Raw genomic sequence first — 27977 nt, forward strand, 5'->3', positions numbered from 1 at the left:
GGCTTTGCTGCAAAGGGATTCCCTAACTGTGGTGGGGCCATAGACGGAACCCATATCCCTATCTTGGCACTGGAGCACCAAGCCGGCGAGTACATAAACCGCAAGGGGTACTTTTCAATAGTGCTGCAAGCACTGGTGGATCACAAGGGACGTTTCACCAACATCAATGTGGGATGGCCGGGAAAGGTACATGACGCTTGCATCTTCAGGAACTCTGGTCTGTTTCAAAAGCTGCAGGAAGGGACTTTCTTCCCAGACCAGAAAATAACCATTGGGGACGTTGAAATGCCTATAGTTATCCTTGGGGACCCAGCCTACCCCTTAATGCCATGGCTCATGAAGCCATATACAGGCAGCCTGGACAATAGTCAGGAGCTGTTCAACTACAGGCTGAGCAAGTGCAGAATGGTGGTAGAATGTGCATTTGGACATTTAAAAGCACGCTGGCGCAGTTTACTGACTTGGTTAGAGCTTAGTGAAACCAATATTCCCGCTGTTATTATTGCTTGCTGTGCGCTCCACAATATTTGTGAGAGTAAGGGGGAGATGTTTATGGCGGGGTGGGAGGTTGAGGCAAATCACCTGGCTGCTGGTTACACGTAGCCAGACACCAGGGCGGTTAGAAGAGCACAGGAGGGCACGGTGTGCACCAGAGAAGCTTTGAAAACCAGTTTCGTGACTGGCCAGGCTATGGTGTGAAAGTTCTGTTTGTTTCTCCTTGATGGAAACGCCCCCCGACCCCTTGGTTCGCTCTACTTCCCTGTAAGCTAACCACCCTCCCCTCCTCCCTTCAATCACCCCTTGCAGAGGCAATAAAGTCATTGTTGCTTCACATTCATGCATTCTTTATTAATTCATCACACAAATATAGGGGGATAACTGCCAAGGTAGCCTGGGAGGGGTGGTGGAGGAGGGAAGGACAAGGACACACAGCACTTTAAAAGTTTAAAACTTATTGAATGCCAGGCTTATGTTGCTTGGGCAATTCTCTGGGGTGGAGTGGCTGGGTGGCCAGAGGCCCCCCCACTGCTTTCTTGGGCGTCTGGGTGAGGAGGCTATGGAACTTGGGGAGGAGGGAGGTTGGTTACACAAGGACTGTAGCGGCAGCCTTTCCTGCAGCTCAACCATACGCTGCAGCATATTAGTTTGATCCTCCAGCAGCCTCAGCATTGAATCCTGCCTCCTCTCATCACGCTGCCATCACCTTTCAGCTTCAGCCCTCTCTTCAGCCTGCCACCTCTCCTCCCGGTCATTTTGTGCTTTCCTGCACTCTGACATTGTCTGCCTCCATGCATTCGTCTGTGCTCTGTCAGTGTGGGAGGACAGCATGAGCTCAGAGAACATTTCTTTGCGAGTGCATTTCTTTTTTTCCACCTTCTAATCTTCGCTAGCCTCTGGGAAGGAGAAGATCCTGTGATCCCTGAAACACATGTAGCTGGTGGAGGAAAAAAAAGGGACAGTGGTATTTAAAAAGACACTTTTATAGAACAATGGGTACACTCTTTCACAGTAAACCTTGCTGTTAACATTACATACATAGCACATGTGCTTTCATTACAAGGTCGCATTTTACCTCTCCCCACCATGTGGCTAGCCCCTCATCCCTCCCTGTGGCTAACAGTGGGGAACATTTTCTGTTCAGCCACAGGCAAACAGCCACACTGGCCAAACAGGAAATGAAATTCAAAAGTTTGCGGGCCTTTTCCTGTCTACCTGGCCAGTGCATCTGAGTTGAGAGCTCTGTCCAGAGCGGTCACAATGGAGCACTCTGGGATAGCTCCCACAGGCCAATACTATCTAATTGCGTCCACAGTACCCTAAATTTGACCCGGCAAGGCCGATTTCAGCGCTAATCCCCTTGTCAGGGGTGGAGTAGAGAAATCTATTTTAAGAGCCCTTTAAATCGAAAAAAAGGGCTTTGTTGTGTGGACAGGTGCAGGGTTAAATCAATTTAACGCTGCTAAATTTGTCCTCAACTCCTAGTGTAGACCAGGGCTAAGGTTGCAAAGGAAGTTTCCATATCTGTGAAGGTGCAGCAACTGGAAGAAGTCCCTGACCTTCCAGGAGGTGGTGAGAACTCTTACCTCATGTGGTTGATCCCAAGAGTGTGTGGATGGTTGGGGTTGGATAGTGAGGCCTAAGTTAAGGTTCTGAGGGGGTGAGAAATAAGGCCTACAAAATATTAGCCAACTGACAATAGACAGATTCAGAGCATAGGTGATTGTCTATTTATTTTTTTAAAATAAGTATTCAGTGTTGTATATATTTTGCTGATCTCCCTCTCCCTGACTCTCCATATGTTACTTGTCTTTGGTGGGGGAAAAAGTAAAACTAATAAGTCATATACCTATTGTTTCCCTTTTTGTTTACAGTATTGTTGCAGCTGTGTTGGTCCCAGGATATTAGAGAGACAAGGTGGGTGAGGTATCATCTTTTGTTGGACCAACTTTTGCTGGTGAGAGAGACAAGTTTCACCTGAAGAAGATCTCTGTGTAGCTTGAAAAAGATATTACCTCACCCAGCGTGTCTTTAATATAATTTCCCTGACAACTGTACATACAATTTGTATCCTGTACCCCCTCCCTTTGTCTGCTTTTTGTCTTACACTGCAAGCATTTCAGGGCAAGGACCATGTCTAGTGTGTTAATAACCTGAAGCACTATGGGGACCTGATCTGACTAGGGCCTTTTTGGTGCTACCTCAAAACATACAAATACATAATATTTTACATTTTTAAATAAAGGCTAGGAGAGTCGCGATTCTAACTCAGGCCTGGCTTATACCTAAATCATAGGTCAACCTGGCTACCTCACTCAGGGCTATGAAAACTTCATCTAATCCCCCCACCCCATTGTAGATGCAGCTAAGTCGATGGAAGAATTGTTAGATCAACCTAGTCACCATCTCTCAAGTGGGTGGATTTACTATAGTCATGGGAAAAACTTCTGTTACTGTAGTAAGTGTCTATGATACAGTGCTACCATGGAATAGCTGCAACTGTAGCATTTGTAGTGTAGAGACACACCCTCATTCACTGCAGTAAAAGATAGGTAGGAACACACTTATCTTCTCAGGTGGATATCAGTCTGTTTCTCCCTCTCTTTTTGTTTTTCAATTTTTCCCTGATTCTATTGGTTCATTCTTCTGCTATAATTTGTTTTCCTCAACTGAGTCAAATCATTTTCCTTACAGAGTTCTTCTCTGATAGTCTACACTGAATGCTCATGACCTGTTCCCTTTCCTCCTGGTCTGTTCCCAATCCTGTTCTTTCTCCAGGGTATCGTGCTGCTGTAACTACACTCTTCAGACCTTTCTCTTGTCAACTACCCAGTTTGACTTGCCACTATCCCTAGAAGTCATAAGTGCTGTCATACGCAACTGTTACCCTCCCATAATGCTATCCCCAACTACATTTTCCTGTCAGACTTCAGCTTCTCACTTCCCAATGATCATTCTTGCATTTTATTTCTCAGCTGTCCAGTCCCCGACTGGCACTCCTGCCATTTTCAAATATCACTAATAGTGGTAATTCCCAGCTACCCACTCCACTTCCCTACTTACTGCCCGCTCCCCAACTGTCAATTCCACTGCACGCTCTCTGTCACTCCCGATTGCCCATATCCCAACACTCATTCTCTATTATTCCCAGTTGACCAAATATAATTCACTGTCACATGCTGCCTCCCCCATATATCACCTGTAACTGTCAATATCTGGCAGCTCTTCCACCTCTGAAATGTCAATCCCCCAGCTCCAGTTGTTCCCTCCAACTGTCACTTCCTGTCACCCACACTGGCACTCCATACTCCCCAGTTGCCACCTGCCTACTGTCACTCCCTACCATTTCTCAGCAACTGTCATTCCAACTGATATTCCCTCTTACCCCCAACTGTTACTCCTTGTCAACCTAGCTGTAACTACCCAACTCGCACAAATTGTCACTCTCCACAACTGTCACTCACTTTCATCATCCACACCCCAAGCTGAGATTCCCCATACATTGAGCCACGAAGGACATCCCACTCCTGTGCTCAGTCTGGCGAGGTCCAGGAAATGGCCCAACCTTCCCATTCATCCTTCAGCCCATGTTCCCTCTTTCTCCCTGGCCTTGCCTTTACTGCTATAAAAGCTGCTTTTTTTCTTTTTTTTTTTTTGCCTGAGGGTACCTAATGCACATGAGCTACCCCAAGGTAAAAACAGTGAAGACAAGGCTCTTTAGTTTTACCTCATGGTAAAATTAGGCAAGGTCAACCCCAGGTAGGGGGACAGTGTAGACAATAAGGATCAGAGGAGAGAGGGGTAAACGGGGAGGGGGAGGAAGCTGATGGGTACAGGGCAGAAGAGGGGAAATGCGAAAACCTTGGGGCAGTAGAGGTGGAAGGAAGCAGAAGAAAACAGGAAATTGGGGTTGGGAGGATGCCTGGGAAGATATGGACAATGGGCTAGAGGCAGGAGTAGAGAGGGAAAATAGGGTGTGAGGAAAAGATAGGAGTAGAGGATGGGGCTCCAGAGGAGATCAGGAGAGATGGAGGGGAAGGAATGAGAAAAGAGGAAACAGCAGACATGTTATGGGAGAGGAGAGACTAGAGGGAGAGAGTAATTAAAGGTGAAGTTCAAATTGGAAGCAAGGAAGGAAAACACATTAGAGAAGGTAGAAGAGAAAAATATAGGAAAAGGAGATATGAAAAAAACAGTCCCAGAAGAGATGAGGGAGACTACAGGAGAAAATTGGGGGTGGGGGGGTGGGGGGGAGAGAGAGACAGGGAAGGAGAAAATTGGGAGGCAAGAAAACAGGAGAGAAATTAACAAATAAGACTTCAGTGATTCTAAAACTATATTATGAAGAAATGGTTAATTGTTTAAATTCTGCAGAAAAGATAAATCAAAACAGGAGATAAACGGGGAAGGAGAACAGCAAGGTAGGCAGTGTTTTTTATAATCGTTCTATTAAAAAGTCTGATGCTGAATGTTTACCAGAATTTTGTAAAATGTGTTTGATATAAACAAACCACACACACGCTTTTAAAATATTGAAACAAGGCTTAGCCAAAACAAGGCTAAGCCATCTCCCCCTGTCCCAACCCTCATTGTAAAATCTTTGGAACGCTCTAGGCTCCCTCACCTGCAAAAGAGGCATCATCCAAAACATTACATTTTTTGTTTGACTGGCAGTCTTGAGGAAAGAAGATCCCTCCATGTGTAAACCCCATTTCTTACCATAACCTGTCTCAGGCAGCAATAAATCTTCCAGCCATTCACTGCAGTGAGAGAGATGGTAGATAGGAACTCACTCATCTTTTCAGGCGTATTTCACAGTCTGCTTTCCTTTCTCTATTCTCACTTTTTCCCTGGTTCTGGTCTTTTTTTTTTTTGCTTTCCCTTTCTTCAGCTAACTTTCACTTCTGGTCACTGCTCTCATACAGTTTACTCCGTTTCCTACTCTCCATTCTTCTTTGGATTTTACTAATTTTATTCCCATCCTGGTGGGTGCCCTGCTGCTATCACTGACCCTTTATCTAGGTCTCTCCCTTTCTCTTCAGCTGCCCAACTCTAATTGCCATCTTCCAACTACCAGTCTACCACTATCTATCTGGTTAAGCAGTTATGTCGCACCCATCACCATATCTGAATGCATTGCCCAAATATCATTCATGATCCGCATCCCATGGAACCTTCTCTTTCCAATATTCCACCCTTTCTGTTTAAATGTCATCTAAGACATTTCCTTTGCTGTTTTGAACAGCAGTAGAGAGGGAAGAAAATATCCCTTTATGTATAACCTCATTGCACATCTCCAGTCACTTACAGTTCTTACCCAAATTCTCTGATCTCTGGTCCCCTCCTTCGTAATTCAAAAGGTCTTTTATCTCTACTGACCTCCACCTCTGATCCAAATTATTTTTAATCTGAGCTAACTAATCTCTGATCTAAAGTGCAGAATTCTTGATTTCTCACTCCTTCTTCTCCCATCATTCCATATAGGCTATTTCCCCATCCTGGAATGACCTGCCATATCTTCTCCCCCCGGCTCCACCCCCACATCCTTGATTTCTGATTGTTTGACAGTCAGAAAGCCAGTCAGCAACCACACAACAATGACAAAGCATTGCTATTTCAGTCTCGTAAACATCATCATGTTTACATGTTCAGGAAGACCGAAGCTCTATTTAATATAATAGACATGTGAGCAAGGAAAAAAAACTTGACTGAAGCCGGCTAAGAGATTAACATATTCCTGGGACAACTAAATTGCTGGAACCCCCCCTTTTTACTCTTCCCAGGGGCTAAGGATGAAGGGCTAAAGGCAACATGCCCTCTTTGAACCATCCTTTCCTAGATAGATCCTGGGTATGTGGTATATAACCACATGTAGATACTAGGGCTGTTAAGCGATTAAAAAAATTAATCATGACTAAGCGTGCGATTAAAAAAGATTAATATATTGATTTCAATTACAACACAATACAAAATGAACGGTGCTCACTTTATATTTTTATTACAAATATTTGCACTGTAAAAAACAAAAGAAATAGCGCTACAGTACTTGTATTAGGCGAATTGAAAAATACTCTCTCTTTAACATCAAAGTTGGACTAAAAATGTAGAATTATGTACAAAAAAACCCTGAATTCAAAAACAAAACAATGTAAAACTTTAGCTCCTACAAATCCACTCAGTCCTACTTCTTGTTCAGCCAATCACTCAGACAAATAAGTTTGTTTATATTTTCAGGAGATAATGCTGCTGTCATAAATATAAAGGGAAGGGTAACCACCTTTCTGTATACGGTGTTATAAAATCCCTCCTGGCCAGAGGCAACATCCTGTTACCTGTAAAGGATTAAGAAGCTCAGCTAACCTGGCTGGCATCTGACCCAAAGGACCAATAAGGGAACAAGATACTTTCAAATCTTGGAGGGTGGGAAAGGCTTTTGTTTTGTGCTCTTTGTTTACATGTTTGTTCTCTCTTGGGACTGAGAGAGGCCAGACAGAAATCCATCTTCTCCAAACCATCCTAATCCAAGTCTCCAGTATTGCAACCAGTAAAGGTAAACCAGGCAAGGCGGATTAGTTTATCTTTTGTTTTATGTAAATTTTCCCTGTCTTAAGGGGGAGGTTTATTCCTGTTTTCTGTAACTTTAAGGTTTTGCCCAGAGGGGAAACTGTGTTTTGAATCTGAATACCCTGTAAAGTATTTTCCATCCTGATTTTACAGAGGTGATTCTTTTACCTTTTCTTTAATTAAAATTCTTCTTTTAAGAACCTGATTGATTTTTCATTGTTCTTAAGATCCAAGGGTTATGTCTGTATTCACCTGTACCAATTGGTGAGGATTATTATCAAGCCTTCCCCAGGAAAGGGGGTGTAGGGCTTGGGGGGATATTTTGGGGAAAGATGTCTCCAAGTGGTCTCTTTCCCTGTTCTTTGTTTAAAACGCTTGGTGGTGGCAGCATACTGTTCAAGGCCAAGGCAAAGCTTGTACCTTGGGAAGTTTTTAACCGAAGTTGGTAAGAATAAGCTTAGGGGGTCTTTCATGCAGGTCCCCACATCTGGACCCTAGTGCTCAGAGTGGGGAAGGAACCCTGACAGCTGCCCACTTCTTATTTACAATGTCACCAGAAAGTGAGAACAGGCATTTGCATGGCACTTTTGTAGCTGGCATTGGAAGGTATTTATGTGCCAGATATGCTAAAAACATTTTTATGCCCCTTCATGCTTCAGCCACCATTCCAGAGGACATGCTTCCATGCTGATGACGCTCGTTTAAAAAAATGCATTAATTCAATTTGTGACTGAACTCCTTGGGGGAGAATTGTATGTCTCCAGTTCTGTTTTATTGGCATTCTGCCATATATTTCATGTTATAGCAGTCTTGGATGATGACTCAGCACATGTTGTTCATTTTAAGAACACTGTCACTGCAGATTTGACAAAACACAAAGAAGGTACCAATGTGAGATTTCTAAAGATAGCTACAGCACTTGACCCTAGTTTAAGAATCTGAAGTGCCTTCCAAAATCTGAGAGGGATGAGATGTGGAGCATGCTTTCAGAAGTCTTAAAAGACCGATACTGTGATGCAGAAACTACAGAACCCGAACCAACAAAAAAGAAAATCAACCTTCTGCTGGTGGCATCTGACTCAGATTATGAAAATGAACATGCGTCAGTCTGCATTGCTTTGGATTGTGATCGAGCAGAACCTGTCTTCAGCATGGACATGTCTTTTGGAATGGTGGCCGAAGCATGAAGAGGCATAAGAATGTTTTTAGCATATCTGGCACGTAAATACCTTGCAAGGCCGGCTACAAAAGTGTCCTGCGAACGCCTGTTCTCACTTTCTGGTGACATTGTAAATAAGAAGTGGGCAGCATTATCTCCTGCAAATGTAAACAAACTTGTTTGTCTTAGCGATTGGCTGCACAAGAAGTAGGACTGAGTGGATTTGTAGGCGCTAAAGTTTTTGCATTGTTTTGTTTTTGAGTGCAGTTATGTAACACAAAAAAATCTACATTTGTAAGTTGCATTTTCACGATAAAGAGATTGCACTACAGTACTTGTATGAGGTGAACTGAAATACTATTACAGTGCAAATATTTGTAATCAATATAATATATATATAAAGTGAGCAGTGTACCCTTTGTATTCCATTGTAATTGAAATCAATATATTTGAAAATGTGAAGAAAAAATCCAAAAATATTTAATAAATTTCAATTGGTATTTTATTAACTGTGCGATTAAAACTGATTTCATTATGATTAATTTTTTTGAGTTAACCATGAGTTAACTGCAATTAATCAACAGTCCTCCTAGATACCAAATTGCCTCCCCATTTATGATCTATCAGACAGGGGAAACTAAGTCAAGGCTGTACTCTAATAGCCCAACTGACTGTTGCCCTGCTCCTTGAATAGTCATTTTCACCCATGCAAAGTGAAATGCAAAGTGGGGATAAAATTCTATTATTCTGATTTGGTAACATTTTGCACTCACTTTGCATTGGTATACATTACTGTCCAAAGAGAACTGGGTTGCAACTGCTCGGTTTTACTCTTTAAAAAAAAAAAAAAAAAAACCAAACCCCAAGATATTGAAATCTTTGTTTTTAACTTCTAAATGTTTCATATTTCTGCTGCTGTGGTAGTGACTTCATGATGACTGTCTAGGAAATGCTTATGCCACACTCATCACCATGACATTTGAATATGTATTTTGGAGCCACTGCTTAGTGATTCCTACCTGCTTAACATCTTGTGTAATCTGGCCATGGGAAGGAGGGTAGGATTTAATGCAGCTTGGTATTTACAATTGCAACTACCTTCTTACAGATAGGGATGCCTCCTCAGAGAGCAAAGATATGTTAGCTTCATCAGACACCCAAAAGAGACGGTAAAATCTATCTAAAGGATTTGGTACCGACCTCTAGGGCACCATGAACCCTAAGGTATGTCTACACAGCAAGTGGAGGTGTGATTGTAGCATAGGTAGGCATCCCTGTGATAGCTTTAATCTAGTTAGTACAGGGAGCTAACAACAGTAGTGTAGACATGGTGGCACAGGCTTCAGCATGGCCTAGCAACCTGTGCCCTAGGATCCCCAGTGGGCTTGTAATCAGGTGGCTGGCCCATGCGAAAGGCGATTCCACCACATCCACATTACTCTTGTTACCTATGCTAGCTAGACTAAAGTTAGAGTGGGTAGTCTCCCTGTGCCACAATCACACCTTCCCTTGCAGTGTAGACACATCCGAATTTATCCATCTATCGCAGCTCTCCTGAAGGTAGCTCGTTGCTTCCTCTTCCCCTTCTCTTCATCCAGTTCTTGTGGCACAAGTATACTTCCAGCATCATGTAGTGACATAGGATATCAGTTTAAACCCTGAAAGGGATTCCATAGTCTGAAATGCTGCATTTCAGACAGACAGCAGGGAATAGCAAAACTGTATGGAAATGAGGAGATCTAGATTCAAGTCCTATTTTTACCATCAACTTGCTTTGTGTGATATCCACTTCACTGGATTTCTCTATTTTTCCCTTATGTAAATAAAGGGAAAAGTGACACTTAGGCACTATCGTAAAATCTAGGGATGCAAATTACTGTATCAATGATTACTGTTTTGTTCTTCAAAACATGCCATTTCCCTTATCCCCTTCGTAATGCTGGATTATGTTATGGAAACAAAAGTATTAGATTTCCTAAAAAGAAGGATTTCCTTAGTTAGGCAGATGCTTTAACACATAGGTTTGTAGGATCAAGCTGCTGAGATACTATGGTGATGGGAGCTATAAAGTGTCTTGTTGTAGAGATGTGACTCATAAACAGACAGTCACCTGGCTATTAGACGCACGTCACATACTAAGGTAACAGCAAATGCTTGTCTAATGTAATGTCTGATGTCTAATGACAATTTGTAAATTGTCATTAGTCTATGATAGTAGATATATTTTCATGCAATGATGCTCAAACTGCACTGGGGATTTCATAATATAGAAATGGTACATAAATTAGAATCACTGAGGAATGATGGGTATATTAGTATAAACCAGTGTGCCACAACTCCATCACATGACACACTGCTAGTGCTCAGAGATTTCAATGCTGTGAATGGCTGCAATAGAACTAGGTATGAAACTCTGATAGGTCCCTTTAGTTGAGGTTCCACAAATGACACTACCACCTGGCTTTTGACACTGTCTGCAGCCAAGGACTTGTCTGTTATGGACTCATGGTTTTAGACGCCTTAAAAACCATTGCTGGACCTAGATTTCAAATAGGGGATGTGCCCTGAAGAAAACTGATCACAGCCTCATCAGAAATCGCTCCATAGTGAAAGCTCACCTAGTCTTCAATGTCGCAGAAGCACCAGCAAACTCAGACCATGGACTAGTTGTTGCTCAGCTCTCAATGCATCTTTCAACTCCTCACAAGCCAGATGTCCACTAACACTACAATGTTCAGCATCTTTCTGAGGATCCTGTTGAGCCATGAAATACACACACAGGGTGTTGAGGATCACCTACATAACCTCAAACTATGTGGAGATTGCCTGGAGTGGTATATGCTATATCACATGCCAGCACTGGAATAATTGGCTTTAGACAGTTATGCAAGAAACCATGGCTTTCTGAAGAGGTGTTTGATATATTAGCAAAAAGGCAGATGTATGTAAGCAGGGAGATGTCCAAGAATGTAAACATCTCAATGGTATTTTCCAGGCCATGGCAAAACATGACATGAGATCTATGTCAACTGCCTGGCTGACGAAGCAGAGGATGGCCTAAACAACAACAATCTGTGTCCTGCTGCAGAGTCATCATGCACCTGTCTGGCAACCATAAACAAACTTCTAACATCCGCATTATGAAACCAGATGGATCTCCCTACTCATCGACGAATGAGCTCCTGAACAGATAGAAGACAAATTCTGAAAGCATGCTGAACCATGGACTTGCAGATGTCTGTATAGAGCTATGAGATCTGGCAAATTGAACAGTTGCAGATCCAGGGATGAACGCTGATACGTCATCACTCAGGGAAGTACAAGAGGCCATCCAAAATGGTCCATTACACAATGGACATGCTGTTGGACCTGATGGTATTCCACCTGAGCTGTTCAAAGGTGCCTTGGAACCAGCAAGCATCAGCCTGCATCAACTGTTCTTGTAAGTGTGGGCATTACGCAAAGCACCATCAATGGAAAGACAGCATCATCGTGTCCCTGTACCAAGGGCAATGTCAAGTGTGGCAACTACAGGCCAGTTTCACTTATCGGACTCTGGAAAGGTCTGCTTATGTTCTGCTGGGTAGGATGCAGCTGCTCGTTAACAGACATTGTCCACAGCAATCAGGTTTCTCTGCAGGGCAGTCAATAATGGACACTATCCGTACCCTCAGCTTCTGGCTGAACTGCACAGAGAATTTAACTTCCTGCTTTGTGTGGCATATATCGACATCAAAGTGGCTTTTAATTCAGTTGAGATGTCAGCACTTCAGCTCACACTGAAAGGAATGGGGTTCCAAACACTCTGCTAAATCTGGTGCACAATCTTCACACCAGTACTGGTGCAAGGGTGTGCATTAGTTCATGCCTTTTGCCATGTTTCTACACTAGTTAAGCTGTGCAGCAGGAATGCATTCTCATTCTGGCACTATTCTGTCCCGGTATCAAGTGGATATAAGAACTTGCTGATGCACAAGTCAGAATCAGGGTTGGTCAAACAGTCTTGGTTGGTAAAAACTATGTTGACAATGCTGCCTGGCTTGTGGAGAAGTCTGAGAATTTTTAGCCCTGCTTTCCAAGGTCTCCCAGATACTGCCTGTACTGTGGGGTTGAACATCTCATGAGAAGACCAAGGTCCAGAACCTCAGAATCTGGAGCTGGGCCACCAGAAGCCCAAGGGTAGGTGGGACCTGTTTATGTCACAATATTCCCATCTATAAACATGGGATAGTGTTGCTTGCCTTTCTTTTTTAATAACTTTTGAGGTCTAGCAATGGAAAAATGCTATATAAGAGCTAATAGGCTCTGTGGCCTTTTTTGTGATGAACACAACCATGTGGCTTAATGGCTCAAAACGAGAGTAAGGTAAGGTAAAAGGATTACACACACTATTAATCTTAAGGCAAGCATTTGCTTCCAGAATTTATCAGTATAAAAACCAGTGCATTGGATCAATTTAAATGCACTATCAAGCACTTAACCTGAAGTAATTTAATTGCAATATTAAAATGCTTGCTGTGTCAACTAGTGTTCATGATATAATGTATATGTTACAGATAAACTAATCCCATGTGAGACATCCTATAAAATAAACAGAATTATTACAATTCAAAACAGTTTTTCATAAACATTTTGGGTTAGAGTTTTAAAAAAGCCATCATTTAGGGCTTGTCAACACTTAAAATGCTGTAACAGTGCAGCTGCGCCGCCGTAGCACTTCAGTGAAGACACTAACTAGGCCAATAGGAGTGCTTCTCCAGTCAACATAAGTAATCCACCTTCCTGAGAGGTGGTAAATAGGTTGATGAGAAAATTCTCCTGTTGACATAGCGAGTACTGGGGGGTTGGTCAGTTTAAGTGTGTCATTCAGGGATGTAGATTTTTTACATCCCTGAATAACATAATTATCCCAACCTAATTTCCTAGTGTAGAGCAGGCCTGAGTAACCAGCTAACCAGTCTTAAGGCTTCCTGGATTAAACTAATCCACCCTTTGGATTAAAAACATTTGCTGTATCATAACACCCTACGGTACATTGATTAAAACTTCAAAGAGGCACATTATTATCACAGTGAAATTCGGTACAACCTGAGATACACACCTTCCACAAGTAAAAGCACTTTGATATAAAAATATATAAAACATCCATGAATACCCAATCTGGATCAGAGATTGTTTTTCTGAAAATTCTGTGCACATTGGTTACTTCCATCATTCTTGGAAACACAGCTTCATTGGATTATAAAGGGTCAAATTAACCTTTGCTCTCAGGACAAAAGGCTAGGTGCTACTTTGGTACAAATAAATAATAAGAACACTGTTTCTGATTCTTTTCTGCAAGCATCGTGAAAATCAACTAGGGACATTTGAATCATGATTGTAGATGAAATATATGACTCAGAGATGACTTTTTGCAGGATGGCATGTCTTTATTCCTGGCTTCTGTATAGTGCTTAAGAAGCAATATTTTTGTTTGTCGTCGTCGTCTACATGGTAGCTAGTTTTAAGAAGGAATTCACTGCTTATTAGAGCTGGCTGAAAAATTTCTGACAGAACTGTTTTCCATTGGAAAATGCTGATTTGATAAAATTGAAATGTTTTTTGGGGGGAACGTATCAATTATGTCAACATTTTTCAAAAATGATCAATATTTTTCATTTTTAATATCAAGCACTTTATCAAAACAAAGTCACATTGTTTAATTTCAACTTTTTTGTTTCAACTTTGCTATTATATAAAAGCCAAAATGATCAATTCAAAACAAAGCACTTCCACCTTTCCAAAATGAAATGAATCAATAGGATTGTTTTGACAGCTCTGAAATGAAATTTTTCAGCAACTGTTTCATGAGAAATTTCAATTTTCTATTCGAATTCAGCAATTCAAAATGTTGAAATTTCTCATGGAATGGAAATTCTGAGTTTTTCTGGTGCACCGTAAGCAACAGCACCTGGTGATGGCAGAGGGAAACACCTTATTGGGCATGCATAGAGTGCCCTGTGCTGCCTCATGGCTGTTACAAAATGTTTGCATTGTTATGACTGAAGATGAGCTTCTACGAGCTGCAAAGTAGAAAACCTATAGCTGTAATGAAATCCGTTATTTGCATGTGTGTTCTCTGCATCCTCTCTATTCCTAGGCGCATAAAGATCCCTGAGTTTGGACTTCTGTATTGGTGTACTGTGTATTTTGTAACTTACTTTCATTTTTTATAGCTTTGGGCATGTTTTAAATGTGAGGCCCAGTTCTATCTTGCAATGCAGCCCCTTTAAATTGCTTTGGCAGTTTAAGTTGGACCATGACAAATACAGGAATATCTCCTGTACAACAGAGCTCCCTGGCTTGAATACAGCTTTTGGGGTGGCCCAGAGCCAGCCCCCTTCTCAGTTCCTAGCGTAGAGGCTGTGATGTGAACAAAAGGAGACAAGGTAGGAGCAGGAGGAGGCATTCCAGAGGAGGGGGAGTGGCTCAAGTCCTCTGCACTGGGGCCAGGCCTGTCAAGATAAATTTGGGGCCCTAATACATCATGTTCTTTGGGTCCCCACTCCCTCCCATTTCATTTACACAGATGTTTTGGTTGACTACAAGCTCAGGGCCCTGATATAACTTTCCCTCTTTTCCCACCCCTCTTCACCCCTGGCTGTGGCCATTCTCTGCTTCCCATGGCACATGTGGCTCTAAGGAAAAAAAGCATTAATTAGAGCTGCCCTAAGGTCCTCTAACTCTCACTGAGCATAGTCAGACCCCACAGCTGCCCCAGAAGATGGGGAGTGTGCGTTCTATGCACTGGAACAGAAGAATGCAGAACTGGAGCCAAAAGTTACAATGCAAAAAATCAACAGATCCACAGATCTAGGCATGTCTTATACAAACCATTGCAATGTTGCTTGGAACAGATCCAGTCAAGAACTTAGCTTATGAGGACTTATCTATACCTCAAAATAAAGGATCTTTGAGAGGATCATTCATAACTGGGTGACAAAATGACACATGAAATTCAGTGTTGATAAATGCAAGTAATACACCTTGGAAATAATCCCAACTACTTGTACAAAATGATGGGATCTAAATTAGATGTTACCACACAAAGAAAGGGATTTGGGAGTCATTGTGGATAGTTCTCTGAAAACATCTGCTCAGTGTCCAGCAGTAGTCATAAAAGGTAATGATGTTAGGAACCATTAGGAAAATAAGACAGAAAATATGTCACTATATAGATCCACACACACTATATAGATCCACACCCACACCTTGAATACTGCATGCAGTTCAGGCTTCCCCATCTCAAAAAAGATACATTAGAATTGGAAAAAAGAGAAGAGCAAAAAAAATGATTAGGGGTCTGGGTCTCACATAACACAAGAACCAGGGTCACCCAATGACCCTAACAGGCAGCAGGTTTAAAACAGACATATGGAAGTACGTCTTCACAAAATGCACAGTCAACCTGTTGAACTCATTGCCAGGAGATGTTTGAAGGCCAAAAGTATAATTGGGTTCAAAAAAGAATTAGATAAGTTCATGGAGGACATCAATGACTATTAGCCAAGGTGGTCAGGGATGCAACTGCATGGTCTGGGTGTCCCCAAACCTCTAACTGCCAGAAGCTGGGACTAGACAACACTGGATGGATTGCTCAAAACTTTGCCCTGTTCTGTTCAAGCACCGGGCATTGGCCACTGTTGGAAGACAGGATACTGGGTTAGATGGACTATTGGTCTGACCCAGTATGGTTGTTCTTATGTTCTTAACAGCCCCTGACATGTTGTGTGACCTTATGCAAATTACTTCACTCACCCTTTGTCCGTCTTGTCCATTTAGACCAGTGATACTCAGACCTCAGTGGTTCAGGAGCCAAGTTAGGAATAATCATTACCCAAACAAGCCACAGCAGTGTGAATTCAAAATGACTGACCAAATATTTTATCAACTTTAATTGGTTAATAACATAGTAAAAGAATCCTGATTGGCTAATTAAATCACACAGTTTTTTAATGTCATGTGCTGGAGACACCTTAAAGAGCTATTTGTAGCTTGCAAGCCTCAGTCTGAGTATCACTGATTTAGACTATAAGCTGTTCAGGGCAGGGAGTGTCCCCTACTATGTTTATGATCACTGACTAGCACAACAGGGCACTGATCTTGTTTGAAGCCTTTAGGTGCTAACCTAAAACAATACCCATGCATTACAGAAGCTATATACACTAAAGGGTGAATCCCACAGCATTGTAAGTTTCCTGCATACAGAATTGTTTACAACACTATGATCAGCATCTCCACAATGCCTACTCAGCAACTTGTAAGAGATGTGCAGTGCAGTAAGCCCCTGTAATGGGTTAGTGGTAGTCCCTCCCCCTTTGGGTCAATGAGAGGCCACTCCACCTCATTACCTCGGAGGGCACTGCCCACAGTCAGGGAATTAGCAAAGTCTAGAGTGAGGCTCTTGGGGGGAGTGGACTCACAAACTGAAGTGGCTCCAGCTTTCAGGCCAGACAGGCTATAAGCAGTCTGTGGGCTCTGGCCCTCAGGCAGAGCAATAAAGGTTCAGAGGCTCAGGCCCTTCACCCGGGGAAGAGCACCAAACAGTCTGGAAGCTCAGGCCCTTTGGCAGGGCAGAGCACCAAACAGTCTACAGAGCGCAGGCCCTCAGGCAGGGCACAGCAGTTAAAGTTTAGGGCTCCAGCCCTCAGGTAGGGCAGAGCAATGAATAGTTTAGGATTCTGGCTCTCAGGCAGGGAAACACACCACATACTCAGGCATCCTGGCTCTGGTGGTTGGCCAACAAACGTAGGCCTGTTGGCCTAAAGATGGCAAGGCTGCCAACCCAGGGGTGCAGTGGCAGAGGGTAGGGGGACATGTGCCCAACCTGCTCCACCGGGTCCCAACCCGGGGCCCTAACCCGGGGCCCTAACAGAGGCAGATGGTTCCGCCACTGGGTCAGTGGGGATCCTGGCTGCAACATACTGACCAGCTTTCAGGCAGTAATGCAGCCAGACTGGAGTTGGCTGTCCCTGGGCCATTTCCTACCCTCCCCTTGGGATGTACATGGATCTATGGGTGTCCCTTGTTTCCAGATGTCCAGTGGCAGTCCTGGTGACTACTCAGTGTCTCGGTCGGCTGGCGGTTCCAGAGTCTCTAGCCAGCCCTCAGCTCGGCGGGGTTTCTCTTCAGGCTCCAGCCTCAGAAGCAGGTGGAAGGCCTCTGTCTCCTTCAGCAGCTGCAGCCCAACTGAGCTCCAGGACCAGCCCTTTATACTTCCTGTTCTCTCTCTTAAGTTCCAGTGGGAGGGGTGGGCATGGCCTGGCTCTGCTCGCCTGGGCTCAGAAAGTGGTCCCTCCCACTCTGGCTCAGTGGGAGGCAGCACTCTGTTTCGCTACAGCCACACTTAGGAGGTAGGGTGTGGTTGCACCTGTAGCATGTCAGATGCTAGTGTTGCCTGAGAGAATTTCCTTATTTTAATATCCATGGCAGGCGGATGATATGGTCAGAAATAGTAATAGGCTATTATGGAAAGCAATAAAGTGTCCAAAACTCTAGATCTGAACATCCCCAAACATAGGTACCAGCTTCTTATTAGGTGAACCAAAACCCTGGATCCACAATTCCTAACTTTAAGTGGTATTAGGATCTAGATGTGATTTCCTTAAACTAAGTTGCAAAGGCCCTCGAAGATCCAGTTGGTTGTCTGATTATTTTGCTCCTTAATAAACATGATGGATTTAAATTGAAAAGTATCCATTTTTCATTCATGCTGTCTGAAATGATATTTTTTCCTGTGAATTCATAGAATATCAGGGGTGGAAGAGACCTCAGGAGGTCATCTAGTCCAACCCCCTGGCTTCTGCTCAAAGCAGGACCAATCCCCAACTAAATCACCCCAGACAGGACTTTGTCAAGCCTGACCTTAAAAACCTCTAAGGAAGGAGATTCCACCACCTCCCTAGGAAATCCATTCCAGTGCTTCACCACCCTCCTAGTGAAAAAGTTTTTCCTAATATCAAACCTAAACCTCCCGCCCTGCAACTTGAGCCCATTACTCCTTGTTCTGTCATCTGCTACCACTGAGAACAGTCTAGATCCATCCTCTTTGCTTTCAACTACCTGAAAGGGAGTTCCAGCTATCAAATCCCCCCTCATTCTTCTCTTCTGCAGACTAAACAATCCCAGTTCCCTCAGCCTCTCCTCATAAGTCATGTGTTCCAGTCCCCTAATCATTTTTGTTGCCCTCTGCTGGATGGTTTCCAATTTTTCCACATCCTTCTTGTAGTGTGGGGCCCAAAACTGGACACAGTACTCCAGATGAGGCCTCATCAATGTCAAATAGAGGGGAACGATCACATCCCTCGATCTGCTGGCAATGCCCCTACTTAAACAGCCCAAAATGCCGTTTGCCTTCTTGGCAACAAGGGCACACTGTTGACTCATATCCAGCTTCTCGTCCACTGTAACCCCTAGGTCCTTTTCCGCAGAACTGCTGCCTAGCTACTCGGTCCCTAGTCTGTAGCAGTGCATGGGATTCTTCCTTCCTAAGTGCAGGACTCTGAACTTGTCCTTGTTGAACCTCATCAGATTTCTTTTGGCCCAATCCTCTAATTTCTCTAGGTCCCTCTGTATCCTATCCCTCCAGCATATCTACCACTCCTCCCAGTTTAGTGTCATCTGAAAACTTGTTGAGGGTGCAGTCCACGCCATCCTCCAGATCATTAATGAAGATATTGAACAAAACTGGCACGAGGACTGACCCTTGGGGCACTCCGATTGATACCAGCTGCCAGCTAGACATGGAGCCATTGATCACTACCCATAGGTATGGAGGTGACCATACTGGTTAAAATTTGTCTGATTAGTTGCCTCATACTGTCAATGAGTTCACAATGAGGACCTCCCATCTTTGTTAAAGAACTGTAGTAAACTCGAACATCTGTTTGTTATGATTGGCTACAATTGGGTATGTTACAGGTACATCATTGGCTTGTAATTTCTCAGGCTGTACATTCCATTTATTGGGAGTACTAATGGTATCAGATTGTGTATTTTCTCTTATAATGCTTAGTATTTCTATCCACATTTATTTTCTTGGACACTCCCACCATAAACAATATATAAAAATGCTCTACTCACTTAACAGCTTCTCCAACATATCTCAAAATCAATTTATTTAAGTTTCTGCTCAACTTTGGTGAAACAACATTAGTCTACATATTTTATAACGATTTTCTTTTATGCTTATGTTTAGCTAGAAGCCCTTTCCATATTTCCAGGGTGACTTGCATGCAACCTGTGAGCCAAACGCACGCTATGGAGTTTGATTTTCCACTTCTTCAATACGGTGCTATAGTGTGCACAAACTACAGGTCTCAGCATGTAGTGAAATGAGAAGCAACATCTCAATATTAAAGATTAGGTGGCTGCAATCCTCTGTATATAGACAGGGTGTGGCCTTTGAGCTCCCCTCCTTTTCTGTGTTTATATAGCCCTAACACCATGTAAATGGGCCCCTCCGTAGTTCCTGAGCTGTTAAGTCAGCTCTCAGTTGGGCAAAACATGGGTTTCCCCAGTCCTATTTGTTCTAGGTTCTCATGTTTCTTCCTTCCATATTACAAGTTCCTATAATTTCTTGACTATAGAATTCTCTTTCTGGCTAGTCCTGCGAACTCCTTATACATTTTGGAATCTCACTAGAGCAGGGCTGGCCAACCTGAGCCTGAGAAGGAGCCAGAATTTACCAAAGTACATTGCCAAAGAGCCACAGTAATACGTCAGCAGCCCCGCCGATCAGCGCCTCCCACTCCCTCCCCGCACCTCCTGATCAGCTGTTTCATGGCGTGCAGGAGACTCTGGAAGGGAGGGGAGGAGCAAGGGTATGGCAGGCTATGGGGAGGAGGCAGGGGTTGAGCAGTGAACGCCCCCTGGCCCATTGGAAAGTTGGCAACTGTAGCTCCAGCTCCAGAGTTGGTGCCTATGCAAGGAGCTGCATATTAACTTCTGAAGAGCCGCTTGTGGCTCCGGAGTCACAGGTTGGCCACCCCTGCACTAGAGCATGGAGGTAACCTAGAGGCACCATAAACAGTGGGTTTTTGCTTGAGGATTTTGTTTGATTCTTGTTTTATAATATTACATGGTTTTTAAGGTTCTATAATAAAAATGTTATATAATTTGGATTATATAATGAAAACCCTGCTAACCTGACCCCTCCATAGGCCAGCTCTGGGTTCCAGCAGGAGTCAGTGGCTGACATGACATGCCCTGCATAATACAGGTTGGGAATGTCACTCAGACAAGAAGCCAGCAATTCATAGCAAGGTAGAACATCTCACAATCTTAAAAAGAAAGTTAAAAAAGCCAATCCGCAAGCCCACTACCTTCTCTTCCTTCAGATTTCTCTTCAAGACTTGCACTGCTATGATGCCTACAAGAAATCGGCTAACAAGTAATGATTACTAGTTTGAGGAGAAGAGGGGGGGGGGGGCATGTCAGCTGATTTTATTTATTTTACAAGAAAAAAATGTTTCAGCTGACTTAGAACCATCAAGTTGTGCACACCTCAATTCATGTAAAACTTATTATCATAAGCTTTGTGTTATCGCATCCTTCACTCACTTGTTGCATTTTGTTTCAAAGTCTTTAGCCTTGCCATGTGTTTTTGCAGCATCCAGCATGATGGGGCCCATCTATATTGATCAGAGGTGGGCAAACTACGGCCTGTGGGCCACATCCAGCTCTCGGGACCCTCCTACCCGGCCCCTGAGCTCCTGGCCCAGGAAGCTTGCCCCCGGGCCTTCCCCTGCTGTTCCCCCTCCCCTGCAGCCTCAGCACACCAGGCCATGCTCTGGGCAGCTGGGCAGCGCAGTTGCAGAGGGCACAGTGCTCTAGGTGGCACAGCTGTAGCGCTGCCAGTCACCGGTGCTCTAGGCAGCTTGATAAGGGGGCAGGAGGAGGAGTTGTGGATAGGGGTCATGGGAGTCAGGGCGGGGAACAGGGGGGTTGGATGGGGGGCAGTCAGGAATGAGAAGGAAGGGTTGGATGGGGTGGCAGGGAGCAGTCAGGGGTGGGGGGTCCGGGTGTGGTCAGGGAGCAGGGGGTGGTGCATGGGGCATGAGTCCCAGTGGGGGGCTGTCCGGGAATGGGGGGGGTGGTCAGATAGGAGGCGGGGGCCGGGCCACACCTGGCTGTTTGGGGAGACACAGCCTCCCCTAACCGGCCCTCCATACAATTTTGGAAACCCAATGTGGCCCTCAGACCAGAAAGTTTGCCAGCCCCTGATCTAGATACTCACATGAATCTCATCGCTGTAGTATCTGAGCACCTCACAATCATTAGTTAATTTTATCCTCACAACATCCCTGGGAGGTAAGACAATATTATACTCATTTTACAAATGGGAGACTGAGGCACAAAATAGATCAAGTCAGGATCACACAGGAAGTTGGACACAGGAGCTCCTGTGTCCAAGTCCAGTGCCCTGCTATTCTGAAGTCCATCCTTCTTCCCTGAGTCTGAGATCTCTGGACACTGCTGCGATATAGGCCTTGTGTGCACTAGAAAGCTGTACCATTCCAAGTACACCAATGTACTTAAAGTGGTACAACCCCCCTTATGTGGAAGCTTTTATATGGATATAAGGGTGCTTTATACTGGTATAGATGTTCTTGTATGGCAATGGAAATAAACTATATTGGTATAAGGTACCTTTATAACTGCCTCCACACTAGGGCTTACACTAGTATAATTATATCAGTAAAAAAAACCACACCCATAACAAATATAATTATACTAATTACACTTGAAAGTTTTGACAAGCCCCTCTAAGCTGAACAGGCCTGTGAACTTTTGAGGGTTATTTATCACTGTATTGCAATGATAAGTAGGGATCCAAGCATGTTAGAAAAAGACTGGGTTTTGCAATGGTCATGTTGATTGGGTTATGGCAAACTTAGTTCTCACTCCTCAGTTCACAGGTCCCATTTGTAGGTTTATGAACCCCAGCAGGAAAATTATTCTCGTGCCTTGTCTAACTGGACCATTTAAATGGCCCAATTCTAAAATGGTTGTGACACCTTTATATGGATATTAGAACACGGATATCACAACTTTTTTCTCCCTAACTTGGCAGTAGTTTACTTGTAAGATGTTTCACATCATTGACTGTAACCTTCTTTTCACTGCTCTAGGATTTTTGGCTGAATATTTACACCTAAGCTTTTTATGCCATCACTTGGTGGCTTTTTGAATTCCATGTAATGTTTTATATGTTGGGTATGTTTGGAATCAGTCTAAGAGCACAACAGAAGGTACTCAAGCTGTTTATTCTATATAGCAATCTCTTTTGGGCAGAATCATATTTGCATTTGTTCTTTTATAGCAAATCATATTAGAAGTTAACCTTGTACACTGGGGCCAGATCATAACTGGTCACTGCAAGGGGAAAGAAGCAGCAAGGAACCTTCACTCCCTCAATTCCCCTGTTGTGGGGCTGCTGGGCCCTTTCAAGGGAATCTGGGCCCAGGCTACCAGTGAGAGCTAATTTAAGGGGAACAAGCCCATTTGGGTAGTTAGTTGAATAATGAACATGTGGGCCAAATAAAAGGCCATCAGGATTCAGTTTCAAGGTGGTGTTCAGAGAAAGAGAGGGGGGAAAAAGAAAAAGATAGGAAAGAGCTTTCCTAAGGGAGAGGTGCACCTAAAGATCACAGATCCTGGCAAGAAGGGCTGTGCAACCCCTGAGCCCAAGGGGACAGGCTTTATTTCAAGTTTGTTTGGATTTAGTAAAGTGGAGCCCCAGCAGGGGAATTTTACCTTATCCTTTTGGACTGTATGGAGTTCTTAAGGGGTCCTGAGCGAAGGGAAACTGAGGCAGGGAGTTGCTGTAGCACCACACTAGATCAGCAGAGGGTGCCACAGATCAGGCACACTGGACAACACTTCCACTGCAGTCATTCATGATCACAGACCTAAGTGCAAGGACAGTGTGGAGGTTAGCAGAGCGGGATGGCTGTGGAGAGGAGTGGACCCTGTGTCCCCATAAGGTGTACAGCCATATGTGCATTACCCTGGCTTGCTAGGGAGGTCACACTGTCATGGGTGTGAGTCATACACAGGTGGCACTCAAATCAGGTTATTACACCACATATGTCAACATGGTCAGTATCTGCCTATAAATTTCCTTCTGTATACAGGACCTTCGGGTTAAAGTGATGCTCCATAGATTAAGCTGTCCAGGTTCCTATTTACAGAGCTCTGTGATCATACCCACATATATGGTGATCCTTTCAGCTCTCACAAGCTGTGTCTGACTGGGATGGGTCAGTACTTCAAATGCAACACCTGGGTGCTTCCAAAAATAATGTTGGTGATTCAGTAGGTAGTACATTTTTCTTTCAGTCAATGCTGAGCCACTGCTTCAACACATTGCTAAGGAATGCTGTGATGTTGAAGAGGCCATTTTTCACATGATGAACATAAAACTGTAGCCATTAAAGATTTAATTTGAAAGGAGTGAATGTGTTTAATTCCTACATTCCGGCCAAATTCCATTCTACCTTTGTAAATTCCACCTGCAGTTTCAACTGGATCCTGGTGTCTTCTTCCTGTCCTAAGCTGTTCTATAGTGTTGATGTGCAGTGATAAATAGCTGCCTCACACCAGTGAGCACTGTAGCTCCGCTGTAGTGTTGTGAGCCCTAGTTAACTCATGTTTACAGATTAAATGTGATGTGCAAGTGTACTGCATTTATTTATTAACATTGCATTTTATGCTTTATAAAGGCTTCAGTGGGACTGAGTCTTCTACTGTAGGTAATGAACCCAACCTCAATACAAATAAAAAACAAAAACAGCCTCAACCTGAAGTAGAGCTGTGTAGCTTGAAAGCTTCTCACCAACAGAAGTTGGTCCAATAAAGATAATTACCTCACCTGCTTTGTCTCTCTAACAAAAACTCACTGCACATGCGTTCTTCAGGGAGTTAATTTTTCCTCTTTTCTCATAATCCTTCTGCTTTTAAGGCCCAAGTAAAAGTAGTGTTCTCAAACAACTACTCCTGTTACTGCAGAGTCTGTTGCAGGCAAGCAGAAGGGAAGCTTTTTCTAGTAGGGCCTCCTGTTCGCTCCCTGGCTTGAGCCACTGGAGGGAAGAGATAGTGTGTGTGTACACACTTTGCTTTGTATAAGAAGGGGAAGGGGTAGAACTCCACCCAGTTTCCCAGGAGAGGGCCATTTGCAGAGAAGGTGTTTCTGGAAGGGGAGGATGAGGTTTTATGCAGACAGAGAGCAGGCGCCGGGCTGCGTGGTAAGTCCCAATCGGAAAGGCGTGTACATCTTTTAGGAACAGCGCCCCCTGCTGTATCTGGTAAGCAGCAACGTGTTGGGAGCGCCCAGCTCACACCATGAGAAACCTACACGTCCTGCGGCGTTCCCCCGCCGCAGAGCAGCATTCCCTCGCCTCTGGCGCCCTCCGCTGGCAATGTGCGAGATCACGCGGGGACAGCGGAGGAGACGGCTTTGAGCCATTTTGTATGCTAAGCCATACAACGGGACAACAGCGGAACTTCCGAAGGAGAGGACGGGGGTAGAAGGGCTCCCTCTCCTGCCCCGCTCTGTGGTGGTGCTGATGGGGGGGACGACAAAGAGGCCAGGTCCTTTGTGGAGGGAAAACAAGAGGCCCCGCGCGTCTAGCCCCCCAGCCACAAACGCGCCGAGAGGTTTGGTTTGAATGTTGGCGAACGTACCGTCGTCTGGGGGGAGGGATTGGAAAGTACGCGCCGCACCAGCCCCTACTCCCCGGCCGCTCCCCGCCCGCACGGAACGGGCTCCTCTGGCCTCGGCTTTAAAACACGCTTAAAACTCAACAACTGCAAACTTCCCTTGTAAGCAGAACAGCCCGAGGTTTGAACCGGCTGCAGCGGCATCTGCTCAGCGCGTAGCAGGCAGCCCAGCCCAACAGGAAGTCCTTCCTCCTGCTTTGTTTTAAAGTGTGACTCCATTGCTGGCTCCGTGCAGGCCGGGGATCGGAGCCAGGAGAATGTCTTCAGCTGAGCCAGGAGGATCTGTTCCCCCACGGTCAGCTAGCTTAAAGCTCAGCCTTGAGAAGCTAGCAGCCAAATCCACCCCCAACCCCCCCAAGCGAGCCTCAGCCAACCCCCGCCCCCGATATGTGGGTTATTCCCAGGGAGGGAAGTTTCTCTGAAATACTTGGGGTTGGGGGGATGTTGTTCCCCAATCCCTACCTCCTGCAGAAGAGGCAAGAGATCCCAGCCCACTAAATCCGTGAATCCCCCTGGCCTCTGCACTGCTCTCCAGCTCCTAGTGGTCCCTGGACAGGAAGGTTTCTGTATGGCCCAAGGTGCCAGGATCTTTCCAGTCTACTCACTGATACCGAGAAACCCTCCTCAAGGGGAAGGGAAATGAGGGGCCCAAAGCACAGGAGGGGAACTATGCAAGTTACTGACCAGTTCTCTCTCTCAGGCGTATGGCCCCTTCGTGCTGCTCCGCTGGCACAAAGGGACTGTAAAGTGGGTAGATGATCTGCAATATAAATATTGAAACATTGTTTAACATATTTGAAGTATTTTTCAGGATAATTATTTTTTAAATGAAAGCTCAGCTCCTAGAGCACATATTCAATAGCAATAATATTAGACAATGCTAATACTGTAGACATAGGAACATAGTGTTGCCATCTGGATCAGACCTATGTTCCAGTCTCCTTTCTCCAATAGTGGCCGGCTTCAGAGGAAGGTGTAAGAACCCCACAATAGACAAATGTGGGATAATTTGCCCCAATATTAGATCTCACCCTGATCCCTAATGATGATTGGTTGAAGCCCTGAAGCATGAGATTTAATATCCCTTCCAAAAATTGTTAGCATTAACTATAACAACTCTGAATATTCTTGTTATTCATATATGTCCAATCCCTTCTTGAATCTTGCTAAAATGTCTTTAGCAAGACAAAAATAATCAGCAATTATTGCAATTTAGTTACAAATGGTTATGGTCAAAAACGTAAATGGAAATTAAATTTTGCACCTACCATATACTGAAGACATGAATATGTATAAAGGTAGAAAGTTTTATTTTTATTAGGCTTTTTCAGAAGATTCATCCCCCCAGGTTTAAACTAAGAGGACCCAAAGGATATTAAAAAGTAATTTTAAAAAAGTAATTTTAAATGCCTCTAACTTGTAATATATATTTAGTAGAATCACAAACATTCACAAAAATTCCATCTAGACCTCTTCAGCAAGTGGGGTGAGTAAGGGAATAAGTCCCTACTTTAACTTTTTTCAGAGTAGCCGCCGTGTTAGTCTGTATCCGCAGAAAGAAAAGGAGTACTTGTGGCACCTTAGAGACTAACATTTATTTGAGCATAAGCATCGGATGCTTTCCAATGAAGTGAGCTGTAGCTCACAAAAGCTTATGCTCAAATAAATGTGTTAGTCTAAGGTGCCACAAGTACTCCTTTTCTTTTTACTTTATTTTTCAAACACAAAGTAACCATAGAGTAGGGATCTGCAACCTTTGGCACATGGCCTGCCAGAGTAAGCCCCCTGGCAGGCCGGGCCGGTTTGTTTACCTGCCGCATCCTCAGGTATGGCCGATCGCAGCTCCCACTGTGTGAGATTCACTGCTCCAGGACAATGGGGGCTGTGGGAAGTGGCAGCCAGCACATCCCTCAGCCTGCACCATTTCCTGCAGCCCCCATTGGCCTAGAGTGGCAAACTGCAATCAGTGGGAGCTGCGATCGGCCGAGCCTGTGAACGCAGCAAGTAAACAAACCGGCCCGGCCTGCCAGGGGGCTTACCCTGGTGGGCCATGTGCCAAAGGTTGCCGATGCCTGCCATAGAGCATACATGAACACCACACCCATAATAGAGAACGGATATAAGAATAATGAGAAAAGACTGTATTGCTACAGTCTCCGAATTGCTACACTCTTTGCAGCTAGCCTCGGTTAAGACTGTTAGCTAAAAAAAGACAGGTTCAAGGATTATAAAACTTGCCTTACAGTGATAGGCAAGGACCTCAATCTATTTAATTTAACAAAGAGGGCTTGTCTATATTTATAGCACTGCAGTGGCTGGTGCAGCTGTGCCACTGTAGTGTTTAGCAAAGACACTACCTATGCCAACGGGTTCTCCCATTGGCCTAAATATTCCACCTCCACAAGAGGTGGAAGCTATGTTGACAGGAGAAGCCTTCCCGTTGACAGTGCTGTCTACAACAGGGATTAGGTCAGTATCATTACATCTCTCAGAAGTGTGGATTTTCCTACATGGGGAACAAATATTTAATAATGGCCCAGGGTCTTCAATCTAGCAGAGAAAGGCACAACACAATCCAACGGCTGGAAGTTGAAACTAGAGTGGTTCTCAACCTGTGGCCCAATCAGCCCACAGCTGCAGCCCATGTGACATTCTCAGGGCCATACAGGTAGTATTGGATGTGGCCCACATAACACACCATGGGCACATAGGCAGCTCACAGTAGTGAATAGGTTGAGAACCACAGAGCTAGACAAATTCAGATTGGAAATAAGGTTTATATTTTAATGGTAAGAGTAATTAACCACTGGAACAATTTATCAAGGGTCGTGGTGGATTCACCATCACTGACGATGTTTAAATCAAGATTGGATGTTTTTCTAAAAGCTCTGCTCTAGGCATTAATTTTGGGGAAATTCTATAACCTGTGCTATAGAGGAAATTAGACTAGATGATCACAGTGGTTCCTTCTGGCCTTAGAATTTATGAATCAGGT

General features: G+C 44.1%; 1 long non-coding RNA gene across 1 annotated transcript; it reads right to left on the reverse strand.

Moving 5' to 3' along the window:
* Nucleotides 1-977: 977 nt before the first annotated feature.
* On the reverse strand, nt 978-25575 carry LOC141990060 (uncharacterized). The gene is made up of 3 exons (XR_012640066.1): nt 25445-25575; nt 23018-23172; nt 978-1435 (listed from the first exon to the last, which is right to left on the reverse strand). It is a non-coding gene; the product is annotated as an uncharacterized LOC141990060 (long non-coding RNA).
* Between the last annotated feature and the right edge of the window lie 2402 nt (nt 25576-27977).

This window comes from Natator depressus, chromosome 6, assembly GCF_965152275.1.
Source record: "Natator depressus isolate rNatDep1 chromosome 6, rNatDep2.hap1, whole genome shotgun sequence".
Taxonomy (NCBI): domain Eukaryota; kingdom Metazoa; phylum Chordata; order Testudines; family Cheloniidae; genus Natator; species Natator depressus.